At 39.4% G+C, this 12,735-nt stretch overlaps 1 protein-coding gene across 9 annotated transcripts in view; it reads right to left on the bottom strand.

Annotated features, from left to right (window-relative positions):
* Window positions 1–12,735, bottom strand: part of LOC130552716 (nuclear factor 1 X-type-like) — a 73,418-nt gene that overhangs the window by 44,009 nt on the left and 16,674 nt on the right. The gene's annotated exons all lie outside the window — the stretch shown is intronic.

Here is a 12,735-nt window from a genome sequence, read left to right on the forward strand (position 1 = left end):
ACAAATAAAGACACAAATAGCGCAACAAAGAGAAAAAATGTTTGGCAAAGCAGTAAGTGATGTTTGTTCAGATATGCGTGCTCTGCATTCGACTCAAAGAGCGCGAGAGATAGACAGAGAATGAAAGACAGACAGAGAGAGAGAGAGAGAGAGAGAGAGAGAGACAGTGAGGGTGGGGGGGTATAGAAAGGAGCGAATGAAGAGCAAAAAAAAGTGGACCGAATCAATGTTGGAAGAGCGCATACGACCGCTGGCAAACCCGATAGAAGCTTCTTTTTTTCCCCTTTTCTCTCCAACTCTATCTCTCTCTTCCTCTCCAAGCTCTTTTCCTATCCATTGCCTCAGAGTGTGCCAGCGCAAAGCTGAGCCCACCTATTTGGCACCGGGTGCCCGAACGCTCAGCCAATACGCACGCTTGAAGGGCTGAATGGGAGGGAGGTAGGAAAATAGGGAGGGGGAAGTAGACAGAGCCACGGTGTGGGGGGGTGGTGATGCATTGAGGGGGAGACAGTGTAGGGTTCGGTCAGTGGGTTGGCTTCTTACTTTGCCAAATTAACAAGTTCCAATCTTGTGCAACTGCAAAGTCCAAAGCACATTAATTTTACATGCATCAATCGGCAGTGCTGCCACATTTTACTTCTCCTCAAAAATCGAACTTGAACGCACACGCACTTTTATCAATCTACTAATACACTTCCTATCACCTCCACCAAGCAAGCAAACACAGAGTGTCCCCGCATGCCCCGTGCTCTCCCTCCACCGAGAGCTGTGTGAACAGCCAGAACTCCCAGCAGACGCTACAGACCAGCAGCTGCCTTTAGATTCAACACACAAACAAAGAGTAACAGCAAAGCATATAGAGAAAAACATGCTCTACCTTTTTCTAAAATCCTGTCAACGTCGAAAATAATGATTTGACAAAATAGGCCCATTTTGAACCTGGCCCAGCCACAAAATGTATACATTTTATTTTACTGCATGTCAGAAAGAAATGCTTTTAGATTTGTCATTAAACATCGAGTTTTCTTTGTAGAAGAAAAACGTACAACTAACATACAACTTTGTACAACTAAAACGTTGAAGACATCTACAGTTTCTTAAACCTTTGCAGGTAAACAAGGCAAACTGTGACCTGCGTCCAAGAACATCACAAGTTATTGTTTTTGTGTCAATTTGCCAGCTAGATATCTTTGTGACATATTTAAATAAGCAAAGTGAAACAATGTTTAATGCATCAGCGAAAATGTTGAAGTCTGCAATGCACTTGTAGTCCATATGGTGAACAAACACAAGATGTAGTAACAAGGCATTGGCCCTATAGTCAACAGACCAAAAGCTCTGGCCCAAGGACATCAAGTCATCCTTATAGTCAATCCCTACATTAAACACAATTTAATTAATTACCATGCCATGTACCAAACTAATTAAACCCCGCAGTATTTTAGACATTTTAAAGGAGTCGAAAAATACTGTCGAAAAGCCCTGTCTTCAATGATCCGTTATGATCTGTTGACAAAGCCAGAAAAATTGCTTAACTTGAGCAGATTGACATCAAGAGATTTAATCTTGTCTAATCCCTGCAATGAGTTTACGCAGCATATGCCACTCTCTCAGGGCTATGCGGCACCTTAGGGCGAGAAGTATGCCTGCCCAAGAGCCGGGTGAAGTAGCCTCATCTCCATAGCACGGTTCAGACATGCAGATTTTGCAGTTGCCAGTAAGTGCTCGATGTGTAAACCCAGCGTTTCCTAACAAAACAATAACACAACCGGGAGTCAAGTTTGTTTGTTGTTTTGTTTGTGAACAAATTTATTGGTGTGCAATTTATTTTGCTTAATTCATGTCCGACTTAAATGAAAGTTGTTTAATGCAAATCATATCAGTCGACTGTGAACTGAATACATCTGTCTGATTTCATGGTACTTTGTTTTGTCCACATTTTATGGGCAAATCATTCTGAATGTTGCTACAGTATCGGATCTGGTTTATCAGACTACAGGGAATTTCACATCTGGTGCACTCATTTCCATGAAAAAAATGGCATGTCTCTAAACAAAGATTTAGAAAGTGTCTGTATTAAATGACTTAAGAAGGTGAGAAAGCACTCATTAAGAAGTTCAATGCTGTTGCATGAATTATTGGCTGGATAAATGACAGCATATCTGAAATGACAATTTTGAATGAAGCAGATTTTATCACCCTGTGGTGTTGTCAGATTAAATTAACATGGAAGCCATAAACCCTAAACAGCATATAAATAATGTGCGTTCACCTTCCCCCACAGCCTGCTGCCTTTATTTACTGAGTTTGTGTACGTCCCTCATTCAAACTCTTTTAAAACAAAGCGTATCTTATCCCTGTATGACAGTGACCTTTGTTTTACGCAAGAAAAAGCGAACGAGAGGATAAGAGGAAGATACAAGTTTGAGAAAGAGAGTGAGATTTCCACGGAGGCCGTCTCGGCTGCGTACGTACTGCTGCTGTGTTTTTTCGGCGCAGGGTTTACTTCTTCCAGAAAAAGGCAGAGACTGCGAAAGAAAACTCAGCAACGCAACACAAACCATTTCCAGAATCTGTGCTGAAATTGCCAGTGGGTCTGTATTATGCACACATGCCACCCACAATCCACCATAAATACATGAAAAATGTCTTTAATTTTTTTACCTGTTTAAGCATACCTCAAAATATTTAATCCACTACAAATTATTATTTTGTCTGTGGGGTTTATTATAAATTTAACATCAAGGACACTTCACTATGTACTTTTTAGAGATTGGTAGTTTGGATACCATTTAATTGGTAGCCTACAGAAAATGCCAACAACCTTTAAGTAATGCCTTAGATTTGGACTTCCTGACTAGCCTAAAACAGTCTGAATCAAATAAAGATTAAAAAAAATGTAATTTCCATAAGTAAACAGTGACAAATCTGAAGCAGGTTTAATGCAAAAAGATACCAAATTAAACTGTTGCTTGTAAACAGGATTCTGCAAAATACACCAAACCTTTGTCGTCGGTCTGCTCTGAGATGAACGCGTTTTATTAATAATTTCTAGCTTTCTCTCTATTTGCATTTGGAAACGTTTTGACATTTATACGACGACAAACCTGTGTTTCGCGGCAAGCTCGAGCTCCAATCATTCTGTGGCTCTAGAGTAAAAAAGGCACGAGACGGAGTGCATGAAGCGCGAGGGCTTTAAGGTCTAACATGAACTAGGGCACTTTATTACAGAGAACTGTTTCTCCCAAAATATTAGGCAAATATTATTGACGCATCTTTACAAAAAGAGAAAATATGCCCCTAGAGGACCAAACATAAAGCATTACTCTGACTAAATAACGGGACGCCATAATTGCGTTCAAGTTTTTTTTCTCTTTTATTGCTTTAACGAACGAAATCAAATACATTGACCAAACAAATACAAGATATTTCAGAAAACTCTAGCCCCTTAAAACTGATTATAAATTGAAAAAAATAAACAGCAAGATTAAAATGCACGTGTTATTTAGTTTTCTGTTAAGTATAATGACATCAGTCCTATATGCTGAATTAAAAACAGGTTTATTTTAGGTAATATAAAGACATAATTATATACTTTTTCTAAAAATAAAAAATCTGCAAATTTCTGCCACAAAATCTAGCCAATTTTCCTCAGGCGCTATGTTGTTTAAATTACTCTCAGAAAATGTTATTGGCATCAGGCTATTTCATGTTAAATTTACGTTCCGCATAATAATTCAGTGCGGTCAAGTGTAGCATTTACCTTAAAATAATATAGACATATATGAATATATTTTTATACTAATTTATTTTACATATAACCAAGATATCTACCAAAACATATTTGCCTTACAACCTATTTTTAAACAAAAATAAGACTCCGCACAAATTTTAGCAGTCCTTTACCGACTATAAATCCCTGACTCCAGCTGAGAGAAATTCAGATGACAGTTTTAGGAAAAGGTGTGCTATCCACCAAGTTTTAACATTTAAAACTTTAAGTTCTCACATAGCCTGGTAGGCTACATTAAATAGTGGCTGCCGGAACTTTTTTGCCAAGAACAGAAAAATATTTGTTTCTTCATCAGGCCTACATGATAGCCTATATGGATACACAAAGAATAGCAAATTTGACTAAAACTTCGAACCTAAAAATCGAATAGAATATGAAAACTTTTGAATACCAAGTGGAGACAGTAATAAATAAACCCGTCTACTTACAGAGGTGTTTTTTAAGCTTTTGTGCTTTGTGTGCAATTACTTCACTTTTATAAACTGACACGTTTCCAACACGTGTGGAAATCTGGGAATAATTAAAGTGCGTTCTCCGCTGTGCATGGTAAATAGTTTCAGCGCACAGCAAAACCGGTGAGATAGCTCAAGCAAAGCACTCTCCAAGAATTCACACAGCATATGCCTACCAAATAAATAGGTCACACAGTTCATGTGATATAAGGCTACTCAACAAAAAAACGATTACTACAATCTGAGTAAAATAAACCACGTTTTTAATACGCGATAGTGATGCATAGTTGGACTGAACAAAATGTATAATACAATCACTGATGTAGCTATGCCTTTCAGGAGTCATCCTGTCAATCACATGCGCGCTCACAACATTAGTATAATGCTAGACACGCATACTAGATGGAGTTGTGAAAGTTGAGGCATTCGCGACTTGAATAATTTGTTTTCGTCCGTGGTTTGCTTAGTGTGGAACATGTGTCGGTAGATCAGAGCTCTGAACTCGGTTTCTCTCTCAGCTGCGGCCGGTGAGATCAGTCAGCTGACTGTTGAAGTGTAAAGTGGAAAAAATGCGGAGACGAGCACGGCGTGACACTACAGCGCAGCGACTAAATACAGCCGCTCTGACTGACCGACGACCTAAATAAATAAATATCACTACTGTATGCGCGCGTGCGTGCGCGTGTGTGTGTGTGCGCGCGCGCGCTCGCAGCGCTCCGTGGGTGTGTCTGCGCGCGTGTTTTCTTTGGGAAGACGTTAGAGGACACGTCTTGAAAAGTAAAATGATCCCATTAATACAAAATGAACATTTTAAAGTATATATAAATATATTTAAAATATATTTATTTATTTACTTTTACCTGCCAACATCAGTTTTACTTTATGCTTTTTCAGGCTAGTGCAGTGGGCCATTCACACTTTTAGCAACATCGCACATTTTCCGAGTTCAGTTTAACATGAACAACATCCTAGTTGCCAATTCAACAAAGTTAGGCAGAGTTCAACTTCATGCGAAATCAACAGCGTTTCAAGGCGATGACAAGTGATGAGAGTGCAGACAGCCTGATACAGTTGGATGCACCAGTCGAGAAGGCCTACTACCAACTAACAGCGCGGAAACCCGACGACCTCCAGCGATTCATTTGTTGTCGGTGTGAATGGGGCTTAAAGCTGAAATCCTAGAATCGTCAGTGGTGCTCAGTCATGAAGCAGTTGAGTTACAGCATATAGGCTACATCCATCACAAACTGTAAATAACTACGGTGTAATTACGGTTGATATTTCAGCAGCGAGTGCCAAGTGCCAGCTTTAAACTAGAGATGTTCATAGCTCTCCAACACCCTCTCTCTCTCTTTCTCCCTCTTGCTTTTATTCGCATTCTTTTCTTTTTCCTCTGCCACTCTGCGAGGCAGGCTGCCAACCCTTCTCCTCAACTGGGCATCGTGCCCTACCCTTTATGCAAATGAGGCACCCACCACCTCCTGTCTTTCTGCTTTCTTTCTATCTTTCTTCTCAACTCAGTCTCTCTCTCTCTTGCCATCTCTGGTTCTCACTCTTAACCACAGATACGCACTGGTCATGTCGTCTGTCTCTTTTTTGGACTCCCTACATTTCTGTCACTCATTTTAATTATTTTCTAACTTTTTTATTCTTTTCTTTTAGATATAACATTGTTTTACTACACTGGGGCTTTGAACCCCATTTACTCATTGACCTGTTTTGCATCCCCTGCTTTTAAACACAGATTCGTTATGTCACAATTGTGCCACACACACCCTGCTCGAGTATTTCCTTCTCTTCATTCAAACACAGCTATAGGGCAATGATTTCAATTATGTTTGAGTTAAGGGTTTACTGTAACTGTGGAGAGACCAAACAAACAAAATATAAGGAGTTACACTGACAATTTCATTAGTTCTGCTAGTCAATGATTCGAGCCTGTGTCAACATTACTGCAAAAAGCTCTGACAGCCCTACAGTAAAACTAACCAAGTGTCATTCATATGCTAAAATCCCCCCCAACAACTCTGGCTGACAGACCACTGATTCTGTCATTAACATGAGGTAAACTTTGACTCACATCTAGTTAAGTTTAGCAAAAAAATGCGCACACACACACACTCTGTGGTGACTGGATGTATTATGTTACAATGGCAAAAGGTGAATCTGAATGGACCTGGCTGCATGACACGCTCACACATGCGTACAATGAGATACAAAAGCTATGAGGAAACCCATTGTTAAGGAAAGAATAGAGTTGACGTGGAAGCGTGTATGAGTGTGCGATGGTTTGTGTGTTAGGTCTAATGACTTACTTATGAAAGGACCTATTTTTATTTCTTTATATTTATATTCATTAATGATATTCATATTTATATCTTAATAACTAGTGAGCAGGTTTTAATACCATTATAACTGTTACTAATTTGGTTGGGTAATGTATAAATTAAAATAATGAAAGCATAAGAAATAAACCACAAATAATTATTTTGATTGAGAAGGCTGTTGGCTGATATGATGCAAAAGCTTAGCTGATATATCAGAACATGATTACAAAATATGTATAAATAATATAAAATGTCAATGTCGTTCTGAAACCTCGTATATACAAATTTGGTGTTTTTCAGGAAACACTGTAATTTCTAAATGATTGCTGTGTTGTCGAAGTTGACAAGCACTTTTTAATGCTTTTTATTGGTTAGATATTTGCGAAACCCAGTGAAAAACAAAGGCTGACTAATAATAATGATTTATGGCAACAAAAATCAAGAAATATGGTGATATTAGGTTTTATATGGACAGCAGCGAAATTTAAAAATATATTAAATAAATAGAATATATATTTAATTAATATATATCTAAATAAAACATATAAAAATATATTTATTAGGGCTGTCAAACGATTAATCGCGATTAATCGCATCCAGAATAAACGTTTGTGTTTACATAATATATGTCTGTGTACTGTGCATATTAATTTTGAATTTATAAACACAAAACCATGCACATACATACATGTACAGTATATATATATTTAGGAAATATTTAGATGGGTTTATTTATATTTAACAATTAAATATATGTTTGTATTTGTATGTATTTATAAATACAAAATTATTATGCACAGTACACAGACATATATTATGTAAACACAAACTTTTATTCTGGATGCGATTAACCTTCGACAGCCCTAATATTTATCTAAACAAAAAGGGGTGTTCTATCCATCCACCAGTTAGTCTCAGCCTCAGACGTCACGCCCACGGACCGTTGGCTAAACGTCTGATGCATAAGGCACACTTTTCTGGAAACACTTCAGCACGTTCGAAGTCGTCATCTGATTGGTTGAATTTCACAGGATTTCCGGGAGACGTGCGTGTCGCGTTCTTTAACGGTCCGCTTGGAAACAACATGGTTGCTATAAGAATTCATCACGATCGACTAAACGCTAAATTCTTAAAAGTATGCAAGCTTCTTGGCATAAACTTATAATCATTTTGTTGCTGTTAACTTTTGACACGTTCGTGAATGTACACCGGTCTGTTACTGCGGGGACATTTCCACACCTCTAAACATGACGCGGCACAAAACTAAACGTGATTGGTTGCTTTACCTGTCAGTCATATGGCCTCTTGGGTGAACCTTGCCAAAGAAAGCGGCGATAAGGCTACGCGAGACTATCCACCAGTTGACTTGAGAATCAAAATAAGAAAATCCATTAATACTGCTGGCATGACCTCACAACTTGTCCCAAATGATTTCTTTACATTTCTTCACATATACTCTCTCTCTCTCTCTCTCTCTCTCTCTCTCTCAACTTCATCTCATCTGTCAGTGGTTTTCTCTCATTAGATTTTGTCCAGCATTACTGCTGTCATTTCAGGACAGGTGCAGTGATGAGTGGGTAACACTGCATGCGCTGAGGGCTTTCCCATTATAGTAAGCCTAATCCGGGAGGGGGGAGTGTGTGTGTTTGCCCGCCACAGCTGAGGTAAGAATGTGTGTGCATCTGTGTTTACAAGTACGGTAATACGTTGGTCAAGACTGGAGCGTGAGAACGAGTTGTGCGTTTACTGGCACCGTCTATGACAGCATTGGAGAAAAACTTTAACTGCAATTCTTTTACTGCGTTTTTAGCTGCCTGGCAGGTACAGGAAAAGTAAATCTTGAAATATTACCGCACCTCTCCCTTTTCTCTACAAGACAACCGCAGCCGTCATTATCGTCATTACCACCATCATCATTATCCATTAAAACAAAGCTCGCTAGACCTTGGCAACCAGACAGCTGGAAATCAAATCTGAAACAGCTGGACTAAAGCTCTTTAAAGAAGACCAAGTCAGAGAGAGCCCTCCTCACGCATTCAGATATAACCATCTCGTCTGTTTCTGGAACCTACAAGAACCTAAATGGATATAAGACACTTTTAATGCTGTAGAACGAGATTTGATTAAAAAAGCAAAAAACACATTTACTCAGATACACGGTTAAAGAACAGCTGAACTGTTTTAGCAATGCCTCTGCCTCCATCTTGTCTATGCATCCCGAGCTTCTCTCCAGAATGCAGCGAGATATGAATCCTGTACACACGCTAACCCGACCTCTGTTTGGCTGCACTGCGCTGCATGTTTGCTCAGGTCTCATGGCGCTGACACCTGTGGACAGGTGCGCCAAAAAAAGCCGCCAAATGGATTCAGGGCTACTGGCTCTTCGTTTCTCACTGCCTGAAAAACTGCTTTATATATTCGGATGTATGACACTTCATGCCTGCACACATAGGAAGTTTAACATAGCTGGACTTGCATGAACATTTAACAAGAGTTTAAAATGATCATAAGTTAACAAACCAAACCAGAAAAGAAGGGACAGAGATCTTAGGTCTCCACGAAAAGAAATCACCGGCTTGGTGAGACAGACTTGACATCGGTTAACCAAAACACAAACCTTCTATAATAAACTTAAAAGAACAGCTACCCAAAAATGAAAATTCTGTCATTATTTAGTCACCCTCGTGTTGTTCCAAACCTTTAGGACTTTCTCCGGCCTATGAAATACAAAAGGATATGTTTTAAAAACGAAATAATAAGCTGTTTCTAGAAGTCTTGTGGTTCTAAAACACTGAATAAATATGACTAGCGACTCAGGTTAACTGTTTACAGAAGGTAACAGGGCTGGATCAATTACATAAAACATGAAAAGTAGTGACATGGGATGGGCCACTCTGTGGAGGACTGCAAGAGTGTGGGGCTTCAGAATAGACAAAAACAGGAAGCCTTCTCGAGCGACTCAATGCACAATTTGTCCAGTAGAAGAACAGAGAAGTTCTTCGCCACAGTACCCCAGGGCCTGATCCAATTTCTTTCGTTGGGCCCATTGTGGGATTTTACCCAGTACATTCACAGTACTCGGAGTTCTTAGACCTGGAAATCAACGACTACACAACGACTTCTTTAAATACTGGTGGGGTGTGGCAATGGATCCACGCCAGAGGACAAAATCAAGAGTAAAAATTACACGGTCTCCCTGTCCCAGCCGGTAACAGACTTTACGAAACCCACAGGTCTGTGTTTCCTGGCTCACTCAGATAAGATGAACAAAATACCTAAACCCAGCAAGGTGCATTTTAGGAGCATGAGACATTGATCGAAGCGATAATATCTGGCAACCGTACAATTCAGATGCATTCCAAAGGACTGTGGCCACAGAGAAGACCACTGAGGGCAGGAAAGCACAATGCAGAAAATTCTCCGGACAAAACTTGGCAACCTTAAGAGCCTCTTAAGTGGGATAATATGGTTAGCATTCCTTTGCATCCCCTTAAGAAATCCAATATGTGCATATCAATGCTGGTACCCGAGGCCTTACCTCTTAGATACAATGAATAAAAACAGTCAGTCTAGTTAGGGCTGGGAATAGAGAACTGGCTATTATTCAGAGATAGTGGTAATTATTTTTATGATGTTTGGGTTTCGTTGAATAGTTTTGAACAAATATTAAGTTTTGAGGTTGCAGTCTCAAATGATTGTGCAAAAGCTAATAATAATAAGTCAAAAATGCAAATAAACAAAGTAATTAACAAAATGGCCTACTTCACCCAAAAATGAAAAATCTGTCACCATTTACACACCCACAAGTTGTTCCAAAACTGTATACAATTCTTTGTTCTGTTGAACACAAAAGAAGATATGTTAAAGAATGTGGGAAATTAAACAGTTCTGGGGCACCATTGACTACCATGGTAGTTTTTTCCCTACTATGGATGTCGATACAAACATTCTTATATCTTTTTTATGTTCAGCGGAATAACAAAATTTACACAGGTTTGAAAACAACTAGGGGGTGAGTAAATGATGAAAGAATTCTCATTTTTTGTTGAACTATCCCTTTAAGTATATAATACTAACATACAGTCGTACATACACAATGTGCTATATGTAGTCATCTTTAAAAGGATAGTTCACCCTATATGAAAATTCTAACATCATTTACTCACCCTCAAGTTACTCCAAACCTGTATGACTTTCTTTTGCAGAACACAAAAGAAGATATTCTGAAGAACACCCCCATTGACCTCCATTATAGGGACACAAAACACGTTTCTCAAAATATTTTCTTTTGTGTTCTACAGAAGATACAGATTTATCAGATTATCAGACGTATAGATTTTGAATGAAATGAGGATAAATAAAACTATCCATTGAAGTATATAAGAATAATGCATGAAGAAGACAGTCAAGGTTATGAAGCAATTGTCAAAGCAATTATCACTAAATAATTACAAACATTCCCTTGACTACACTGTTCTTGAAAATGTAGGGTCTTTAAAAAATGATTAGCACTTGCTGTTTTGATGAATAGGGTGATTAAAATGAGGCCGGTACAACACATCGCTGTGATTATTGGATAAACCATATGAAAAGTATTATTACTATTCACTGGCCCCTGGTCACACTTTCTAAAAGTGGCCGATGAGTTTTGTAACCTGAGTCTTTGCAGCTTGTGTGTATGGGACAGTGATGAGTGCTTAAAATGGAGGCGATAAGGAGAAAAAAAAATGTAAAGTTTGGCTCCCTTAACACTTTTGATTATAAGGGTTAGCACCCTATTCATGCTAGTTGAGTTTTTGACCTGCGTTACAGAAATACTCTGAAACATCAATGACTAAATGCAGAACATCCCTCCACCAATATTCTGTGATCTCTTCCATTACGATCTTGAATCAATTGATCCGACAGCCGCCGTAATGATCTCATGACATCATCGCCAACACAGCAGCCAATTGGACACCGAAACATAAAACGTTCATGAAACGGCACGCATTGACAGTTGACTCGGGACTTAACGATAAGCGCTGTCAGATGTTGCCAAATATCGAGCTCATTTATTAATTCTTTGCAAGTTTAACAGCAGACAGAATGTTAACCCGAACATGACCCAATTCCTCAGACTGAGGCCGATTTCAATGCCAGGATCACGATTACATCCCTGCCAAAACATTTCGAGCGAGCCTTTAAATACTGCCCCTCTCTCTTTCCTGTGGTGGGCGGCACGGGTGAAAGGCTGGCATTACTCAGTGCAAAGACTGTGCTCTGCCTTCAGGATGGTGGCTGAATTTTACCACCTCGGTGAAAGCCAGTCTAAACACACATATCGCAGGAGTGAGGCTGGACGCTGGCAGCGGGCCACGCCGCCCGAGTCGCACCGCTGCTATGGGCCTCATTCACAGAGGCTATTTTACTGGATAAAAAGACATTGGAGAGCCTGTGATTAATTGAGCCATTTGACGTCCCAGTCGCAGACTTTTCAATACGTTTGCTCCTTAAAAGCCAAGTGTGTAATGTCTACAACAGGATTTCTATAAACGTGATTGAAATCTCCCATTTAACAAGTGTGTGTGGCAGTGCAAAGAGAGAGGGAACAGTCATCCTACACCCATTTTTAACACCCATACAAAAAATAAACATCTGTTAAAAACAGATTGATTGCAGAAGTCTAGTTTGTTTTTCTCCTCACTCATTTTTTACCATTTACCCAACTCTCATTCCTTTTAAAGGTACATGCCTCGATGAAAGTTACATATTTAAGCACACACACATACTCTCTCTCTCCAGCACCCTCCATGCCTGGACCCCTGCCATCCATTCTTCTCAAGTAATGCTCTATGGCTTGGGCCGTAAGTCAATAAACATCACCTCCTCCACGCCTTCAAAAACCACCATCTCTCCGTGCACTCGTTTAAAAACCACCATCCCTCTCCAATCATCGAAAAACCACCATCCCTCCCTATATACCAGATTCCTCCCAAAATGCATTAAGGGAAAGCCTGATCAGCAGCCAGCTTTTCAAACCAAAATCCTGTCCATATGATCATATGCATGACCTAACTTATCTAAGATCAGCTGTAATAGCGGTTGGTCCACAAACAGCCAAAATACAGTATTCAATGTAGTGCCCTATTGGCACACAAAAAACATTCGCATCTTTGCAATT

Source organism: Triplophysa rosa, linkage group LG4 (genome assembly GCF_024868665.1).
Source record: "Triplophysa rosa linkage group LG4, Trosa_1v2, whole genome shotgun sequence".
Classification (NCBI taxonomy): Eukaryota; Metazoa; Chordata; class Actinopteri; order Cypriniformes; family Nemacheilidae; genus Triplophysa; species Triplophysa rosa.